The following is an 18,112-nucleotide window of genomic DNA, read 5'->3' on the forward strand; positions in this document are numbered from 1 at the left end:
GGAGAGCACGCAGCTTGCTGGCTGTTCTCCCAGAGGCCACCAAGGCCACCAGTGTCCTGGACTGGGCCAGGCCCGGGAGCCCAGAACTCCATCAAGGTCCCCCCTGTGGGCGGCAGGGACACACTTGGGCCACCGTTGGCTCCCAGGTGCATTAGCAGAAAGGTGGAGTAGCAGGGACTCCAACCAGGGCTCCAATACGGAATTGAGTGTCCCACGTGTGACTGAACCCCTGGTTTTTGTGAGGTGGTGTATTTACATGGAGTACATATTTGTTCTTCTTTTGAACCAGTGGGATTTAGGGTTCTCAGGGAAATCTGGAACTTTGCTAAGGGATTTTTTTTTTTTTTGGACAGGCAGAGTGGACAGTGAGAGAGAGAGAGACAGAGAGAAAGGTCTTCCTTTGCTGTTGGTTCACTCCCCAAGTGGCTGCTATGGCTGGCACGCTGCGGCCAGCGCACCGCGTTGATCTGAAGCCGGGAGCCAGGTGCTTCTCCTGGTCTCCCATGGGGTGCAGGGCCCAAGGACTTGGGCCATCCTCCACTGCACTCCCTGGCCACAGCAGAGAGCTGGCCTGGAAGAGGAGTAACCAGGACAGAATCCGGCGCCCCAACCGAGACTAGAACCCAGGGTGCCAGCACCACAGGTGGAGGATTAGCCTAGTGAGCCGCAGCGCTGGCCAGGATTTCTTTTAAGTAGCTGTCTTGTCTAATTACCACGGGGATGGCCCGCTTGTGACTGCAGTGGGGACACATCAATGGGTCAGAAGGTCCAGGGCCAGTTGTCTGTTGGGTTTTAAATACATAAAGCACAGTTCTGTAGTCCCCAAGTTGTTCTAAAACTTTGAAGCTGGCCTGAGGGTGCAAGTAAGGATCCAGAATATTCCAGAGTAGTGTTCTCTTCCAGTGTGGAGTTAAGCTTGCTCTCCCGCCTTGGAGATAAACTTGATAAGTGTTAGATCAAGGAAGGATGCAGGGCAGTTAGTGGTTAATCATAGAGACAGATTTTACAGATACAATATGTCAGCACGGAGAGCTTAAACTTGAATAATACCGAGAGCTGCTTGTCCCTCCCCTACACATGTCTGCTGATAAAGATGAGTGTTCCTGTAAGAATTCTGCAAGAGAGGATTAGGTCCTGCCGACAGCCACTTGGAATCTGCTCCGGTTGCAAGAGGAGGGTAAGGTTAAGGATGCGAGCTGTCGGGTGCCCTGTCCGAGCTCAGGCAGGACCTGGGCACCTCGAGGTGGGGGTTGACCGTGCAGAGTGCCCAGCAGGCCAGCTCCTGCGGGGTAAGGAATAGGCTTTGAGATGGGGTTCCCGAGGACCCCTTCAGCTGGCTGGCCGCTGTGGTGGCCTCTGCAGCTTCTAACTGGAACAAGCCAGTTTGTCAAGTGCCTCCTTGGCAGGTGCATGGCTGAGCTAAGCTCTGAGAGCAGCAGGTGGTGGTTGTCTCTAGAGAGGAACAGCTGCCCCTACTCCCCCAGCAGGCAACAAGTCTTCTTAACATAGTGGCTAAAAGACTGTTTAATTTTAGCTATTTCAATACAGAAACCAACGTGGGAGGGTGCATTTGTTTCCATTTCTAGTGACTTTGTCTACAGCAGGGGTTTTAGGTGGGATCACTGTTGTGGGAGGCTGCCCTGTGTGGGGTAGGGTGTGCAGCAGTGTCCCTGGGATGCCACAATGTCCTTCAACTTGTGGCTACTGAAAAGTCCCCATGCTCTGCCAAGGAGCTTCCTGGCTGAGAGCCCCCGACCTACAGCATCCACCATCTCTTTGGGCCACATGGCTCTGACCAGCTCCTGCCAGCAAGTGCCAGAGGTTTTCTGAATTGCAGAGAAGTCCCAGTGAGCCTGCAAGCGCTGTGTATAACCTAGACTTAGAGTTGAGTCATCTCAGATGACCGAAGTGCAAGTAAGGCAGGGCTTTGTTGCTTCCTAAAAACTCCATGAACTTGCTTTTGGGGTCTTTATCTGCAGTGGTGCCACTGGCAATCAGGATTCTGTTCTCTCCCTCTCTCCCTCTCTCCCTTCTCTCCCTTCTCTCCCTCTCTCCCTCTCTCCCTCTCTCCCTCTCCACCCCCCCACCTCTCTAAGATTTATCTTTTTATTTATTTATTTGAGAAGCAGAGTAACGCTCAGAAGGAGAGAGAGAGAGGTCTTCTATCTGCTGGATCACTCCCCAAATGACCACAATGCCTTGAGCTGGGCAGATCCAAAGCCAGGAGCTTCTTCCACATCTCCTATGGGGGTGCAGGGGCCCAAGCATTTGGACCATCTTCTACCACTTTCCCAGGCCATCAGCAGACAGCTGGATCAGAAGAGGAGCAGCTGGGATTTGAACTGGTGCCCACATGGGATGCTGGCACTGCAGGCAGAAGCTTAACCTATTACACCATAGTGCCTGCCCCTGCGTCCTCTCTGAATTTGACTCAAGTGTGTCACATAAGTGAAATCAAATGTTAATTGTGACTATTTTGTTGAGCATCGTGGTCTCCTGGTTCATCCGTATTGTAGTGTGCATTGGAGTTTTCGTCCACTTTAAGGCTGAATAATATTTCATGGTAAGTTTATACCACATCTGGCGCCAGCTTTGTGGCAAAGCAGATAAAGCTGCCTCCTGCAGTGCTGGTGTCCCATGTGAGTGCTGGTTTGTGTCCTGGCTGCTCCACTTGCAATCCTGTTCCCTCCTAGGGGCCTGGGAAAAGCAGCAGGAGATGGCCCAGGTGTTCCACTCTTTTGCCTGTATGCTCAGAAATGGCGTTCCCAGGGTCACTGAGTTCTGTTTTCAGCAACCGTAACTTTTTACCTTTCCCCAACACGGCATGGGAGTTCTGCTTTCTCTACATCCTCATCACCCTTCTTCGTCTTTTTTTTTTTTAATTGTATTTATTTATTTGAGAGGCAGAGTTACAGACAGGGAGAGAGAGGCAGAGAGAGAGAGCGAGCGAGCGAGCGAGAGCGAGAGGGCTTCAATCCTCTGGTTTGCTCTGCAAAAGGGCACAACAGCCAGAGCTGGGACGATCCAAAGCCAAGAGCCAGGAGCTTCCTCCAGGTCTCCAATGTGGGTGCATGAGCTGAGTTGAAAGAGCAGCCAGGACTGGAACTGGTGCCCATAGGGGAGCCGGCACTGCAGCTGGAGGCCCAGCCCCAAGATTGTCTATTGTAGCCAGGTGTAGGTGGTGGTGGCAAAGCTCACTGTGGCTTCGATTTGCGTTTCCCTGATGATTAATGTTCCCGAGGCACACTCTATGTGCTTGTTGGCCATTTATAGACCTTTCTTGGAGAAATGTCCGTCCAAGTCCTTTGCTAGTATTTAAATTGGGTTGTTTTTATGGATGCTAGTTCTGCTTTCTATGGAAAATGGGAAGCATCCACTCGCTTTTGGACAACGTATGACTCATCAGGATGAGATGTTGGTCCAGGCTGGTCCCAGTGATGAGAGAAGGCCCACGCAGCAGGATAGATGTCATCACAACTCCTTATGGCTAATACAGTGCCTTCAGTAACTCGGCCGAAAGAAGCCTTGGTCCTGTTGCCCCGGGGCCAGCCTCCTCTCTCGTTCTCTGGGCATCTCTGTCCTCAGAAGCTGCCGATCGTCTGGAGAATGGAGGAACTGTGGGAACAGTAGCTGTTTGCTGTTTGTTGTCTGTTCTTCAAGACACCAGGGCAGAGGGACTCTAGGTGTACGCTTTGGGGAGGCGTTTTCAATGGGAACAAACATAGGTTAATTAAAAGCATATCTTGCTAAAGAAAGGTAATTGTCTCTGACTGTAGTTACTGATGGTGTGGGAGAGGGGGAGGTGAGGACGAGACCCGAGTTGCGGAAGCAGCTTGACTTCATGGCCCTGCATTATGCTCCTCACAAACAGTCTGGGCTATGACAGTGGACGGTGGCCCTCTGAAGGCTGCGGTGTGTACACAGAGAGGCAGCATATTTGCTATCCAGATCTCACAGGAAGTGGTGGTTAGGAAAAGTCTAGAAAGCCCTTGTTGGGGAGGGAGAGGATAAAAAAATTATGTCAATACACACTGATAGGCATTTAGTGAGGTCATTGCAGGCCGCGCTCTGACCAGAGCTCACTCCACCTGGCTGTGTTGATCCTTTGGAGCCCCGTGCGGCCCCATTACCTAATTACCACCCGTTTGGTCCTACCTCTTAAAGGCTCTGCCATCTAAACCCTGCCACACTGGAGCCCAAGCTTGCAACACGTGCACCTGTGGGAAAAAGCCACCTATGTCCAAGCCGCAGGGCTCTCTGAACCCCTCGGAAGGCCATCAGAGGAGCCCACCCAGGTGGCGTGCCAGGCCCGTGTGGTGGCTGTGGGTTCCAGGGAAGCTCGCCTGCCACTGTTGCATGGGGGTGCTCCCCAGGAGTTCGGGGAGAAGAGGGGAGGTGTGAGTCAGTGGGGCCTCGAGGTAACTTCAGTCCGTGAGCGGGAGCACACTTGAGAGCTGGAGCCCGCGACCGGGGAGCGACGGTGCCGGGAGTGGACATTGCAGGCCCAGGGGAGCTTCACTTCTGTCGCTGCCCCATTCACGGAGGAACAACACTAGACCCTGCGCTGTTCTTTTGTCTGCTCGGCCCTTCCCGGGTTTGCTGCTGGTTCTTCCCGGGTTGGCTACCATCCCTTCCACCTCCGTGGAAGGGCGGTTCCCCCTGGCCACTTTCCCCACTTCCGCGGGGGAGCGGCACACCGCCGGCCGGCTCTCTCGGGGGCTGCTCAGGTGTTCTTTCAGACGTTCCTGGTGCATGTTGTCTCTCTCCTCCTTTATAGTCCTCTTCCACCAATCCCAACTCTGCTACCCACATGCCGAGCATGCTGCTCTCCTCCAATCAGGAGCAGGATCAGCTCCTGCAGCTCGTCAAACTGACGAGGTAGCTGCGTAGAGGTTGTTTGGGCTCTCTCTCAGCGCCATATTGTGGGAGAGCAGATGCATAGAATTAGTCTTAATTCCAGTAACAGTCTAGTCCCAGTTGCTCCCCACACACTTCAGACTCTCTGGGGAGCCATTGCTGCTATGTCGACACCAACTTCAGCAGAGTTAGAACATTCAGCCGTCTGGTTGCTCATCCCGTCAACATGTGGCGCCTACTGTGTGTCAGGTCTCTCTTTAGGTCCTAGATAACGACATTTGGTGCCTACCGTGTGTCAGGTCTCCCTCTAGGTCCTAGATAACATTTGGCGCCTACTGTGTATCAGGTCTCTCTTTAGGTCCTAGATAACAACATGTGGTGCCTACTGTGTGTCAGGTCTCTCTTTAGGTCCTAGATAACGACATTTGGCGCCTACTGTGTATCAGGTCTCCCTCTAGGTCCTAGATAACAGCATTTGGCACCTACTGTGTATCAGGTCTCCCTCTAGGTCCTAGATAACAGCATTTGGCACCTACTGTGTATCAGGTCTTTCTTTAGGTCCTAGATAACAACATTTGGCACTGACTGTGTCAGGTCTCTCTTTAGGTCTGAGATAATGACATTTGGTGCCTACTGTGTGCCAGGTCTCCCTCTAGGTCCTAGATAACAGCATTTGGCGCCTGCTGTGTGTCAGGTCTCTCTTTAGGTCCTAGATAACAACATTTGGCACCTACTGTGTGTCAGGTCTCCCTCTAGGTCCTAGATAACAACATTTGGCACCTACTGTGTGTCAGGTCTCCCTCTAGGTCCTAGATAACTAGCAGCAAAGCAGAAGCGCTCGGTCTCTGCTCTCTGGAGTTTGCAGGCCATCAGTGGTGTAAACGCACACCAGAGCAGGTTGTGATAGAAGTCTTGACGAAGCTGAGTGGAGTGACCGTTCGCTGTCCAATCAGGGTCTGCAGGGAGTAAAGGGCATCTGATCCGACACCAGGACAATGCGGAGAGCTTTCGGGAAACAGTCCTGTGACAGCCCTGAGTGGGGAGGGACACGGCCTCTGGCTCAGTTGTGGAGAGCAGACCACAGGGGGACGGGAGTGAGCACAGGAACCGTCGCAGTGAAGGCCGGGGATGATGGTGGTGGAACCGTGGCAAATGGTGCCTGGATCTAGCATAAGCTTCGGAGCCAGAGCCAGGAGGTTTTGAGGATGGACTTGATGTGGGTGTGAGGGAACCCAAGACACTAAGGGTTTTTGACTTGAGACACTAAGGGGAGAGAAATCATTGTTGCGGTGGGAGGACTTGTGGAGGCACGTGTCTAGGGAAAGCATTCGATGACAGTGCATGCACCATGGTAGAACATGAAGTCCTGAACTCTGGGGCCAGGCTCTTACAGCTTTGCCTCTCTCCTAGTCCATGTGAAGGACTTTGGCTTTGTATTGATGTTGGGAGAGAAAGCTGACTCCTTTGTCCGGCTGTGACAGCTGGGCACACTCTTCCCTCTGCCTCGGTGTCTGCGTCAAGTCATCCTGGATCCACTTCAAGGCCTCCACCCTGCCCTTGACAGCTGTCAGAGAAACACAGCCGTTGGAGTGTTCCAGGCCTTTTTATTTATTTTTAATTTTTACTTTTTTCCCCCAGAGAAACCTCTTATTTAATGAATACAGATTTCATAAGTACAACTTTGGGAATATAGTGATTCTTCTCACCATATCCACATTATCACCCACACTCCCACCCCTCCTCCCTCTCCCCTTCCCAGTCCCATTCTCCATTAAGATTCATTTTCAATCAACTTTATACACAGAAGACCAACTTTGTACTAAAGATTTCAATAATTTGTATACACACACACGTGCACACACAAACTTTTTTAGAACACGTTTTACAGTTAACTCTCATAATACAGCTCATTAAGGACAGAAGTCCTGCACGGGAAGTAAGTAACTCCTGTTGTTAATTTAACAACACTCTTATGTATGACGTCAGTGAGCACCTGAGGCTCTTGACATGAGCTGCCTAGGCTATGGAAGCCTTTTGAGTCCACAATTTCTATCAGTATTTGGACGAGGCCATAAGCAAAGTGGTTCTGTCCTCCCTTTAGAGAAAAGTACCTTCCTCTTTGATGGCCCCTTCTTTCCACAGAGATCTCACTCACAAAGATCCTTCATGTAGAACACTTTTTGGCACGATGTCTTAGCTTTCCATGCCTGAAACGCTTTCATGGGCTTTTCAGCCAGACTAGGATGCCCAGGCCTTTTAAAAAAAATACCGACTTTATTATCTGAGTTGTACAACATGATGTTAACAGATACAAACACCCACATAGTAAAACAGTTACTACAGTGGAACAAATGAACACATCCATCGTCACAGAGTTGCCCGTTTTCACCAGGTGATTTACTCATGTTCCAAAAATTCTGGAGATTCTGCACCGTAATTAACCTTGTCGTACGCTAGATCTCCCAACGGCTTCATCCTAAATGTATGCTACTTTACATCCCTCCACTCACCTCCCCATCGCTTCCTGCTGATCCTGCCTGCGCCAACTAGTGTTTTATTCTCTCATTTGACTTTTAATTTAAGTCTCCATATATAAATGAAATCTTGGGATATTTTTCTCTCTGTGTCTAACTTTTTCACTTAGTGTAATGTCAGACCTCCATTGTTTTCTTACCTCAAATAAAACCTGAACAAAATAGCGACGATGATGATGATGGCGGCAGATGGGGCTGGACCCTGCTTAGAGAGCAGACGTGGAGAGGATGACTTCCCTTCTTTGCTTTGTTCCAAGGAGCCAACTTCCTGTCTTCCTTTGTTGGGAGTGAAATGAATGCTGTGTCCTTTGTTTGCTGTGCAGCGTTTGCTTGGCAGCTCCTTAGCCCTGGCTTGAAATGACAGCCTGCCTTAGCCAAACAATTCTCAGAGCTGTCTTCATCAAGGAGGTAGACGTGCGCTCACTCCGAACACCCTGGAAGGCAAGACGAGGGGGTGCCAGGCAGGTTGCCACCACTTAAGAAAGTGCCCCGACCTGCCTCGCCTTGCCTCGCCTCTCGCACTAGAAATTCTCCTACAGGCACAGTAGGATGTTTTGGGAATACATAACACCTTTAGCAGACCCCAGTGCTGCCTTCACAGTGGTAGGTACTATTCCTAACAATTTTGGGTCAGGCTTCCAGAAAAGGCCAAGTAGCCAGCAGACAGATGAATAAAGATGTGCAGCTCAAGTCGTAGCTCAGCTCATCGTGCACTGTGTCTGACAGTAGAGTGTTAGCTTTCTTTGATTAGGAGTCGAGACCAGAAGATAAAGTACAATAACATCATTGTTAGGAAATCCTATTTCCCAGGGACCAGCAGCCTGCTGGGCTGGTCTTCAGGTTCCCACCATTGCCAGATTCTCGCAGATTGTACAGCATCAGCAGTTTGATATGGTGACTTTCAGCTTCTTGATCCCGCTAACAAGGAGTCGAGGTGCAAAAAGGGAAGAAGAACTCAAAAGTTTGTTTGTCCTCGTCAGATCCATTTAATTTAGGTGGTGGCCCAATGTGGGCAAGATTTCCTGATCATGAAGAAAGAGGCTTCGCTGCTGCTGTGACCGCTGGTAGCCGGGTCTGCTTCTACTGCTAGCCAGACTGTGCCTGTCCGTGTAGCAGCTCTCAGGACCTGCAAGGAGTCTGGCACTGCACCAGGATTATGGGAAAGCGGATGGCTCATGGAATTCCCCCTCGACCGCAGGCAGCTCTTCATACTGCTCTATCCCACAACATTCACTTATGGAGCGTTGGCGGGATCTAGCAAAGCTCACACACACCATTTTAATGGAATCCAGGCACATTTCTGTTCTAATCATTCTCCCCTTTAAATTGTGACTACGGTACTCAGACACACATGTGCTTGAAATCTTCAGTTAAAGCATTGAGAACTGAAAAAAAAATCAGTGCTTCCTTAAAAATGAAAAAATGGATTTGACTTTGTAAATCTCTTGGAATACATATGAAAATAAACTAAGAAAAATAGTGAGAATAAGGAGATGTAAGACTAAATTCAAACACACACAAGACAAGCATCATGCAATAGAACAGCAGTTACATGGTTCCTCTGAAGAAAATATCTAAAATTTGCCAGAAGTGTTGGAATCTTCACGGGCCCTTGGCACAAGGCTAGTCTGCAAAAATGTGAAGTCCGGCCTCCACCCCCCAAATCCTAATTCTAAGAAGGAGAGTTGGCTCTGTTAATGGATTAAACAAGTCTATTGCATATTTCATATTTGTTGTGTCCTGTCTTAAATATTTGATTTTGAAATCATCCATTTCATGCTATCACATCAAAGCAGCGACCGGGCTGTAGGCAGAGTCTGCAGGGCCTGGGGTGGGGTGGGGTGGGGCTTGGAGAGTCAGACGCTACCTGCCAGGCTGTCGCAGTCCCTGGCTCTTCCCTGCGCTCAGCTTGCAAGTGTGTTCTGATGCATGATGATGTGAGTTGATGAAGCACGAGTGTACAAGCTCCAAGACAGACATCAGTCCGTGTGGCTCACTTCCACTGCTTCTCAGCTGAATCCCACAGATGCAGATCTGTTCATCAGCTGGGACAAATGCAGCCCAGAGCCCATCATCTCCCTCCAACATGGCGCCCAGGTCTTCCTGTGACTCCTGGCCCTGGGGTAGCAGAGGCCGCTAGAGAGAAGGTTCTAAGGGACGCCGTCATCATTCTCTTTGGTCAAACGGAGATATTTGTAATTAATAATCTTTGAACTTGAACTCTAAATAACTCCAACCTTTCCCTCACCTCATTTATTCCCCTCTTCAAATAGCTTCGAAGAACGGCCCTGGTGAAGTAGGCAGACATGGAGAGGAAGACAGGAGGGCGCTAAATCGCCTCTGCAGCTGTTGCCCTCCTGCTCTCCTGTAGGACAGCAGGTGCAGCGGGTGTGGTGCTGTCCTTGGTACCTGGGAGGTGGCAGCATCCATGGCCATGTGCTGCCTCCCATCAGTTCCCTTTTCCAGTTTCTTTAACAGGAAAGGCCTCTAGGTCTTGGCATTTTTGGACCTTTTCTAGATTCTTTTTATGATCCATTTATTTATTTGAAATCAAAGTTAGAGGGAGAGACATAGAGAGAGATCTCCCATTCTCTGGTTCACTCCCCAGATGGCCACAACTACCAGGGCTGGGCCAGGCAGAAGCCAGGAGCCAGTAGCTTTTTCCAGATCTCCCACATGGGTGGCAGGGGCCAAAATATTTGGGCCAGCTTCTGTTGCTTTTCCTAGGCCGTTAGCAGGGAGCTGGATTGGAAGTGGAGCAGCTGGCATATGAACCTGTGCTTATATGGGATGCTAGTACTGTAGCTAGTGGCTTTACCCACTACACCACAACACTGGCCCCTGGCTTCTTACTGCTGCCGTATGTATTAAAGACGTGTATATTTATTCATCTTGTGATATACTTAAAATTCTATTAAGATGAGAATATATTTTACCTGAACAAGAATTACTCTGAGAATTGAGTTCTTTCTCCAATGTTCCTGTGCCATGTTTAATAATCTATACATCTCTCTATAGAATTTTTGGATTACTAACCCACTTCATTTTTATAGACACTGGGTTGGAAACTTGGAAGTGGCTATTTAAGCAGGTCTCCAAATGAAGTCCATTTTTAAGGGGGAAAAAGGGTAAAACTCTCCTCTACTATAATTGAATTTCCTCTAAGATTTTAGCCATCATTATGTGGGATTGAGGGCTATAAAAACTTCTAAATTTTAGATATGCTGCAGTTAAACCAATAGACTAAAACCTACTTTGAATTATAGCTGTGAGACTGCATTATTCTAGAAATGATTCCAGCATAAATGCCATAAAAATGATGATCTTTTTTTTTGATTTAGGCTTTTTTTCCTCCCAATTTCTCCTCAGATGTTTCTTATGACATCTTGTGACAGTTCAAAGCTGAATTAGAACAGATAGGATGCATTAGTTAAACATTTATTCATATGGCAGAATCGATATTGATTGAAACTGTTTTAAGCTCCCCGTCTGTTTTGCCAATGGTTGTAGATTGCTTCCTGGCAAGAGCTTCCGGTCTGTGTTCTTGCTTTATTCCCGTTTATCACCTCAATTGATCAATCAAGTAGATTGTCATTCACTAGGTCTTCTTTAGAATTGCCCAGAGGAAGTCAAGTCCTGACTGTCACATATCCCAGATATTCTCTGTGCGTTCCGTGAGATCCAGGAATGAAGCTTAAGTAACTAAACGGAGACCCAGTGCATCTCAAACATGTGATCCGCAGGTGCCCACCAAGAAGGGAGATTATTTGAAGACAGAAAAAAGAGCACCTGCAAACGAAATGCGAGGAGGGTTGGGTCGAACACCAGACATCAGCCTGCTTACTTGTGGGGACTCTAGCAAGGGTTCTTGATCTCATGATAGCATGTTTCAGATGTGGCTTGCAAATACTGGTGGATGTTGTAGAAGCTGAGTAGGACCGTATCCTATGGGTGCCCCAGTAAAAATCCTTCTTAATGTTTCCTGTGGATGAAATCCAGTGTGAGGTCAGAGAAATCGGAATTCTGGAGGAGTAAACCCCAATCCAGCATCTCCAGACATTGTAACCATTTTCCTGCCATTGAGGCAGCGCCGTGTGGAGAGATGCTGTCTCGCTGCTCCCTCAGTGTTGCCCTGGGAGGGCTGTGAGAGTACCCAGCACTGGAGATGCTACCTGGGTCATCACACACCGAGACAGGGCTCTTGGCACCCCTGTGCATCAAGACCAACTCTCAGTACTGGAGCTTCTCTCTGCAGGTGCAGGTTCTGTGCAGTTGGGTGGATTCGTAGGTAAGGGAAAGCTTTTCCCTTGCTGAGGTTTCTAGAGAGATCTGTCGCTCTTCCCATAAACGGTGGGTGTTGAGGGAGTGGCCTGGGTTCCTCCTCCCTGCTGGCGGGCTCTTGGCGACGGGAAGGGAAGTCTTGCCTTCTGAGAGCTGGGTGGGCTCTCCCACACCTGTTCCTGGGGGTCCAGGCTCTGCTTTAAGGTTCTGGAGACTGAGGGAAGTTGCTGGGCTCTGGCGCAGTGGCTGGTCACCTCCTGTTCGGGCCTCCCCTCTTGTTCTTGGACTCCGCCTGGTGATGGGTGTCAGGTAGGCTGTGGTCCTGCAGCTCCCAGCTGAACCCGAAGGTCTAGAATGGAAGAGGGAGGAGCTCACCTCAGCCTCAGGCGGAAGTGTTCTTCTGCTTGGTTTGAGGGAGAAGCCCCAGCCCAGTGAGGAGCTGACTTCTCGGTTCTCAGTTTGGCCATCAGCCCCTCTGCTTTAACCCGCTGAGGAAAAGGAGTGCGCCTTCCCATTCTCTGAGATCCAAAATCTGCGATTGGGTGTGGCACGGGGTCTTTGTGGAGCATGGGTGCAGGGACAGCCTGCGTGACCGCCGGTCCCAAGCGTGTTTGCAGCCGCTTCACAGCACAGGGGGCGGCGCCGAGATAGAATGGAATTAGCGGTGCGTCACGTGGGGAGAAGCACTCCTGTCCCCCCGGGGGTCTGCCAGTGTCCGCTCTGCCTCCACTTCTCAGAATTACCCGGGCTAGAGCTTCCTCTTCCCGGCTCCTTCTCTGGCTCTCTCTTGCGTTTTGACTGGAGCTGGGTCATTCCCGGCGGGGCGGCGGGTTGTGGAGTAAGTTTGGGAGTGCTCATGGATGATCACTGGGAGCATATCAAGGGTGTGTCCTCACACGGTGCACACAAATGCACATATGATCTCTACACATACATGTGCTTATATTGACATATATACTTGTATGTGTACATATAGGAATCACTGTTTTGTCAACAAAATGCAAATTTGAAGATAGGCACCCCCGCTATCTGCAGCCCATATCAAATTCTAAATAAGACTGCACTTCAGAAGACCCAAAACATGGGATTAAAAGATCCATTTGTTTTGACATAAAAGTTTTTTTTTTTTAATCTGCGCATGATTGTTCATTGTATAGATTTTTCCGTGAACTTTCTGAAGATCCCGCTTGCATCTGGAATTTGAGTGGACTGGGCGAGTTTCAGGATAGTTGGAGTCGCGTGTCCACGACCAGGCTCAGGGGCGCGGGATTGGGCGTCAGATCAGCTTGTGCGTCAGCAGACAGGGGGAGATCTGGCCTCTCCAGGTGAGGGGCTTCACCCGCCCCGCCGAGGGCACGGGGTGCACTTTCTCCCCGACTGGAGCTCAATCATCCGCCTTCTCGGCACTCTCACTTGGGTCACACCCCCGCTCCCTGGGCCTCCAGCCACAGAAGGCTACATGGGACTTTGCGTCCCCATGTTCTCCTGAGCTAGTTCCCCCCACCAGACTGTCTCTGCGTGCTGCAGGCTCTGTGTCTCCCGAGAGCCCAGACTGCTGGAGTCCCCTCTCCAGGCTCATGGCACTTGCTGTTGGAAACAAATACAAAATCCAACCTTTCTGTAAGCAACACGAAAAAGGTTGCTCTACTTTCTGCTGATTGGAAGGAGAGTTGCCACAAATCCATTATTCATGTCGGAGAGGAAACCCTAGCAATTATCTTATTAATAGCTGTGTTGTAAGAAACCAGCTGCCGGGTAGCCCAGGACACGCAGTTCACCGACCGGATGGGGCTGTGCTGAGCAGGCGAGCCGTGATGGGGAAGCCAGCACCTGCTCGGCTCTGCCCTCGGGTGAGGACAGCAGGGAGTACCATCCCGTGGACGCAGGCAGGACATCCAGGCCTGGACCCAGCCTCCCTGCTAATCCACGCCATGCCTGGGAAGTGCTGCCTCCTCACCATCTGCCTACAGCAATGCCAGTATGCACAGTTTGTGGCTAGTCGTGCCTTGTCTCAGTGTATCCTAACGTCCTTGTCACACTGGTGACAGGATCTGGCTGCTGCTTTCCCAGGCATATTAGCAGGGAGCTGGATTGGAAGTGGAGTAGCTGGGACTTGAACCGGTGTCCATATGGGATGCCAGCACTGCAGGAGGTGGCTTTACTCGCTATACCACAGCGCTGGCCCCTTGTATTTGTTTTTAAAGGTGGTGCTCTTTAGTGCTTGGGTTGTTGTCTGACTTTCAATGCATGTGACGAGATGTTGTTTTGTAGTTTAGTGGGAATATAGACAATGGCTATAAACAATAATTGAATGGAAAAAGGATCATCTCATCTGTATTCAGTAAATTTTAAAATAATCAAAGATCATTAAAACTGTAGTAGTAACATTCTTAACTACTGGTTTGATAAAGTTATAAAACAAAGTTTTAGAAAACTATATTTGCAGCAATACTGACAACACACAGACATTTCTTTTTCTTTGATTTTTCTCTGTTTTTAAATTCTAGCTCCCACACATAAAGGAGACCATGAGGTCCAGCTTATTTCACTTAACATGAGGTATTCTAGTTGTATCCATTTTGCTGCAAATGGTAGAATTTCATTTTTTAAAAATAGCTGAATAATATCCCATTGTGCATGTAGGCAACACTTTCTTTATCTAGTCATCTGATGATGGACACCTTGATTGGTTCCACATTTTGGCTGTTGAGGGGCTGGCGCTGTGGCTCACTAGGTTAATCCTTTGCCTGCGATGTCAGCATCTCATATGGGCACCGGATTCTGTCCTGGTTGCTCCTCTTCCAGGCCAGCTCTCTGTTGTGGCCTGGGAAGCAGTGGAGGATGTCCCAAGTGCTTGGGACCTGCACCTGCATGGGAGACCAGGAGGAAGCACCTGGCTCCTGGCTTTGGATAGGTACAGTGCGCCAGCCACAACGCGCCGTCTGTAGCGGCCACTTGGGGGATGAACCAATGGAAAAAGGAAGAAGACCTTTCTCTCTGTCTCTCTCTCTTACTAACTCTGTCAAATAAAAAAATTTTTTTTTTGGCTGTTGTAAACAGGGCTGCTGGGGACATGGTGGTGCAGGTATCTCTTTGGTACACTGTGTTCAAGTCTTTGGGATTTGTACCCAGTAGTGGGACTGCTGGACCCTATAGCAAGTCTACTTCTAGTTTTTAAGGACATCTCCACACTGTTTTCCATGGTGGCTGTGCTAATTTACATTCCCACCAAAAGCGTGTAACTGTTGCCATTGGTCCACATCCTCACCAGCATTTGTTACTCTGTGTGACTTGGATTTTAGCCACTCTGATGGGGTGAGGTGGTATCTTACTGTGGTTTTCATTCGCATTTCCCTGATGGCTACTGATTTGGAGCATTTTTTTCATATATTTGTATTTCTTCTTTTGAGAACTATTGACATCCTTTGCTCATTTCTCAACTGGATTTGTTGGTTTTTCGTTGTTGAGTTTTTCAAGGTGCTGATGTATTTGGAATATTAATCCTCTGTCAGGTGGTTGCAATATTTTTCCTCTGTTGGATGTCTCTTCACTCGGGAGACAGATGGTCTCCTCCACTGTACAGAAACTTCTAAGTTCGATGCAGTCCTATTTGTTTAGCTTTGCTTTTGTTGCCTGTGCTTTGGGGGTCTTGTCCAAGAACTTGTCCACCACACCAATGTCTTGGAGTGTTTTCTCTTTCTTTTCTTCCAACAACTTTGGAGTATCAGGTCTTAAATTTAGGTCTTTGATCCATCTTGAGTTGATTTTTGTAGATAGTGAGAGGCATGGATCTAATTTCATTCTTTTACATGTATAAATCCAGTTTTGCCAGCACCATTTGTTGAAGAGATTATCCTTACTCCACTGTATGGTCTGAGCACTTCGGTCAAAAACAGTTGGCTATATGTACATGAATTAATTTCTGGGCTCTCTATTCTGTTCTGTTGATCTTTATATCAGTTTTTATGCTGGTATCATGCTGTTTTAATTGCTACAGGCTTGTAGTATGCTTTGAAATAGGGTATTATGACGTCTCCAGCGTGGTTTTGGTTGCTCAGGATCACTTTGGCTATTCAGGGTGTTTTGTGTTTCCACATGAATTTTAAGATTGTTTTTTCTAACTGTAAAGAATGCTATTGCTGTTGATGGCATTGAACATATAAATTGTTTTAGGTATATAGACATTTTGTTTATATTGAGTCTTCAGATCCATAAGCAAGGAATACCTTTTCACTTTTTCCGTCCTTGGTGATTTCTTTCATTAATGCTTGATAAATTCATTGCAGAGATCTTTTACTTCTTTGTTAAGTTTATTCCTAAAAAATTTTGTGGCTATTGCGAATGGGATTTCTTTCTTGATTTCTCTTTCTGTGAGGTCATCATTAGCCTACAAAAAGCTGGGTTTTGTATGTTTATTTTGTAACCTACAACTTTACTGAATTGGTTTATCAGTTCTAACAGCTTTTTGGTGGAGCATTTAGGTTTTTCCACATACAACGTCATGTCGTCTGCAAACAAGGATGATTGGACTTCTTTTCCAGTTTGGATGCCCCTTGTTTCTGTGTCCTGCCTAGTTGCTCTCGCTAACACTCCCAGTACTGTATTGAATAAGAGTGCTGAAGGCGGACATCCTTGTCTTGTTCCAGATCTGAGGGGAAATGCTTTCAGTTCTTCTCCGTTCAGTGCGACATTGGCTGTTGATTTGTGATAGATGACCTTTGTGATTCCTAGGAGTGTTCCTCTCGTACCTGGTTGGTGGAGCGTTTTTACCATGAAGGGGTGTTGGATCTTACCAAATGCTTTCTTTGCATCTATTGAGATGACCATATGGTTTTTGTTTTCCATTCTGGTGTGATTTATGACGTTTATTGATTTGTGAACATTGAACCACCTTTGCATTTCTGGGATAAATCCCACTTGATTGTGATATATGATCTTTTTGATGTGAGTTTGGATTCAGTTTGCTAGTATCTGGTTGACACTCTTTGCATCTAGGTTTATTAAGGAAACAGGGCTGTAGCTTCCTTTTCATGTCTTATCTTTGTTTGGTTTCAGTATCAAAATAACACTGGCCTTCCTTATAAAAAGCATTTGGGAGAGTTCTATCCCATTCAATATTTTGGAATACTTTAAGGAGTTTTGGAGTTAATTCCTCATTGAATATTTTGTAGAATTCAGGTCCTGAACTTTTCCTTGATGGAAGACATTTGATTACTGCTTCAATCTCATTCCTTGTTATAGGTCTGTTTAGATCATCTGTATCTTCTTGATTTAATCTTGGTAGGTATATGAATCCGGGAATTTGTCTATTTCTTCAAGGTTTTCCTTTTTATAAGATTTATTTATTTATTTAAGAGGCAGAGTTGCAGACAGAGAGAGAGAGACACACACACACACAGTGAAGACTTCCATCTGCTGGTTCACTCCCCAGATGGCTGCAATGGCTGGAGCTGGGCTGATCTGAATTCAGGAGCCTGGAGCCTCTTCTGGGTTTCCCACATGGGTACAGGAGCCCAGGCACTTGGGCCATCTTCCAATGTTTTCACAGGCCATTAGCAGGGAGCTGGATCGGAAGTGGAGCAGCTGGGACTCAAACTGGCAACCATAGGGGATGCTGGTGCCACAGGTGGAGGCTTAGCCTACTAAGCCACAGTGCCAGCCACATATAGTTCTTTATTGTAGTTTCTTATGATCCTTTGTATTTCCGTGGTGTCAGTTGTACTGTCTCCTTTTTAATATCTAATTTTATTTGCATTATTCTTTTTTTTTCTGTTAGTCTGACTAGATGTTTGTTTATCCTCTCAAAGAAACCAACTTTCTGTTTTGTTGATCTTTTGTATTGTTTTTCTAGTTTTAATTTCATTCATTTCTTCTCTGGTCCTTACTATTTCTTGCCTCCTGCTGATTTTGGGTTTGGATTATTCTAGTTTTTCTAAGTTTCAACGTGCATCATTAGATCTTTAATTTGAGATACTTGTCTCTTTTTTAAAGTGTAAGCACTTAATGTTATAAACATCCCTCTTAATACTGCTTCTGCTGTATCCCACAGGTTTTTTTTTTTAAAGATTTATTTATTTATTTGAAAGTCAGAGTTACACAGAGAGAGAAGGAGAGGCAGAAAGAGAGAGAGAGAGGTCTTCCATCTGCTGGTTCACTCCCTAATTGGCCACAACAGCTGGAGCTGCGCTGATCCAATGCCCGGAGCCAGGAGCTTCTTCCGGGTCTCCCACATGGGTGCTGGAGCCCAAGGACTTGGGCCACCTTCTACTGCCTTCCCAGGCCACAGCAGAGAGCTCTGTGCGAGTCGGGGAGGTGTAGGAGCAAGTTGGCTTCCCTGCTCCAAGTGTGCCAGTTGCTCAGACCCCAGTCAGCCCTGCAGTCAGTGGGTGACTGTGGGATCCCATCAGCTAAAGCTGCGATTGGCAAGTCATGGCGAGTCC

General features: G+C 47.9%; 1 long non-coding RNA gene across 1 annotated transcript in view; it reads left to right on the top strand.

The window, feature by feature from the left end:
* Window positions 1-716: 716 nt before the first annotated feature.
* LOC138845211 (uncharacterized) overlaps window positions 717-18,112 on the top strand; it is a 268,220-nt gene continuing 250,824 nt past the window's right edge. The window contains exon 1 of the long non-coding RNA XR_011382080.1: window positions 717-1,177. This is a non-coding gene — a long non-coding RNA (uncharacterized lncRNA). The remainder of the gene's footprint in view (window positions 1,178-18,112) is intronic.

This window comes from Oryctolagus cuniculus, chromosome 14 (assembly GCF_964237555.1).
Source record: "Oryctolagus cuniculus chromosome 14, mOryCun1.1, whole genome shotgun sequence".
In the NCBI taxonomy this organism is placed as follows: domain Eukaryota; kingdom Metazoa; phylum Chordata; class Mammalia; order Lagomorpha; family Leporidae; genus Oryctolagus; species Oryctolagus cuniculus.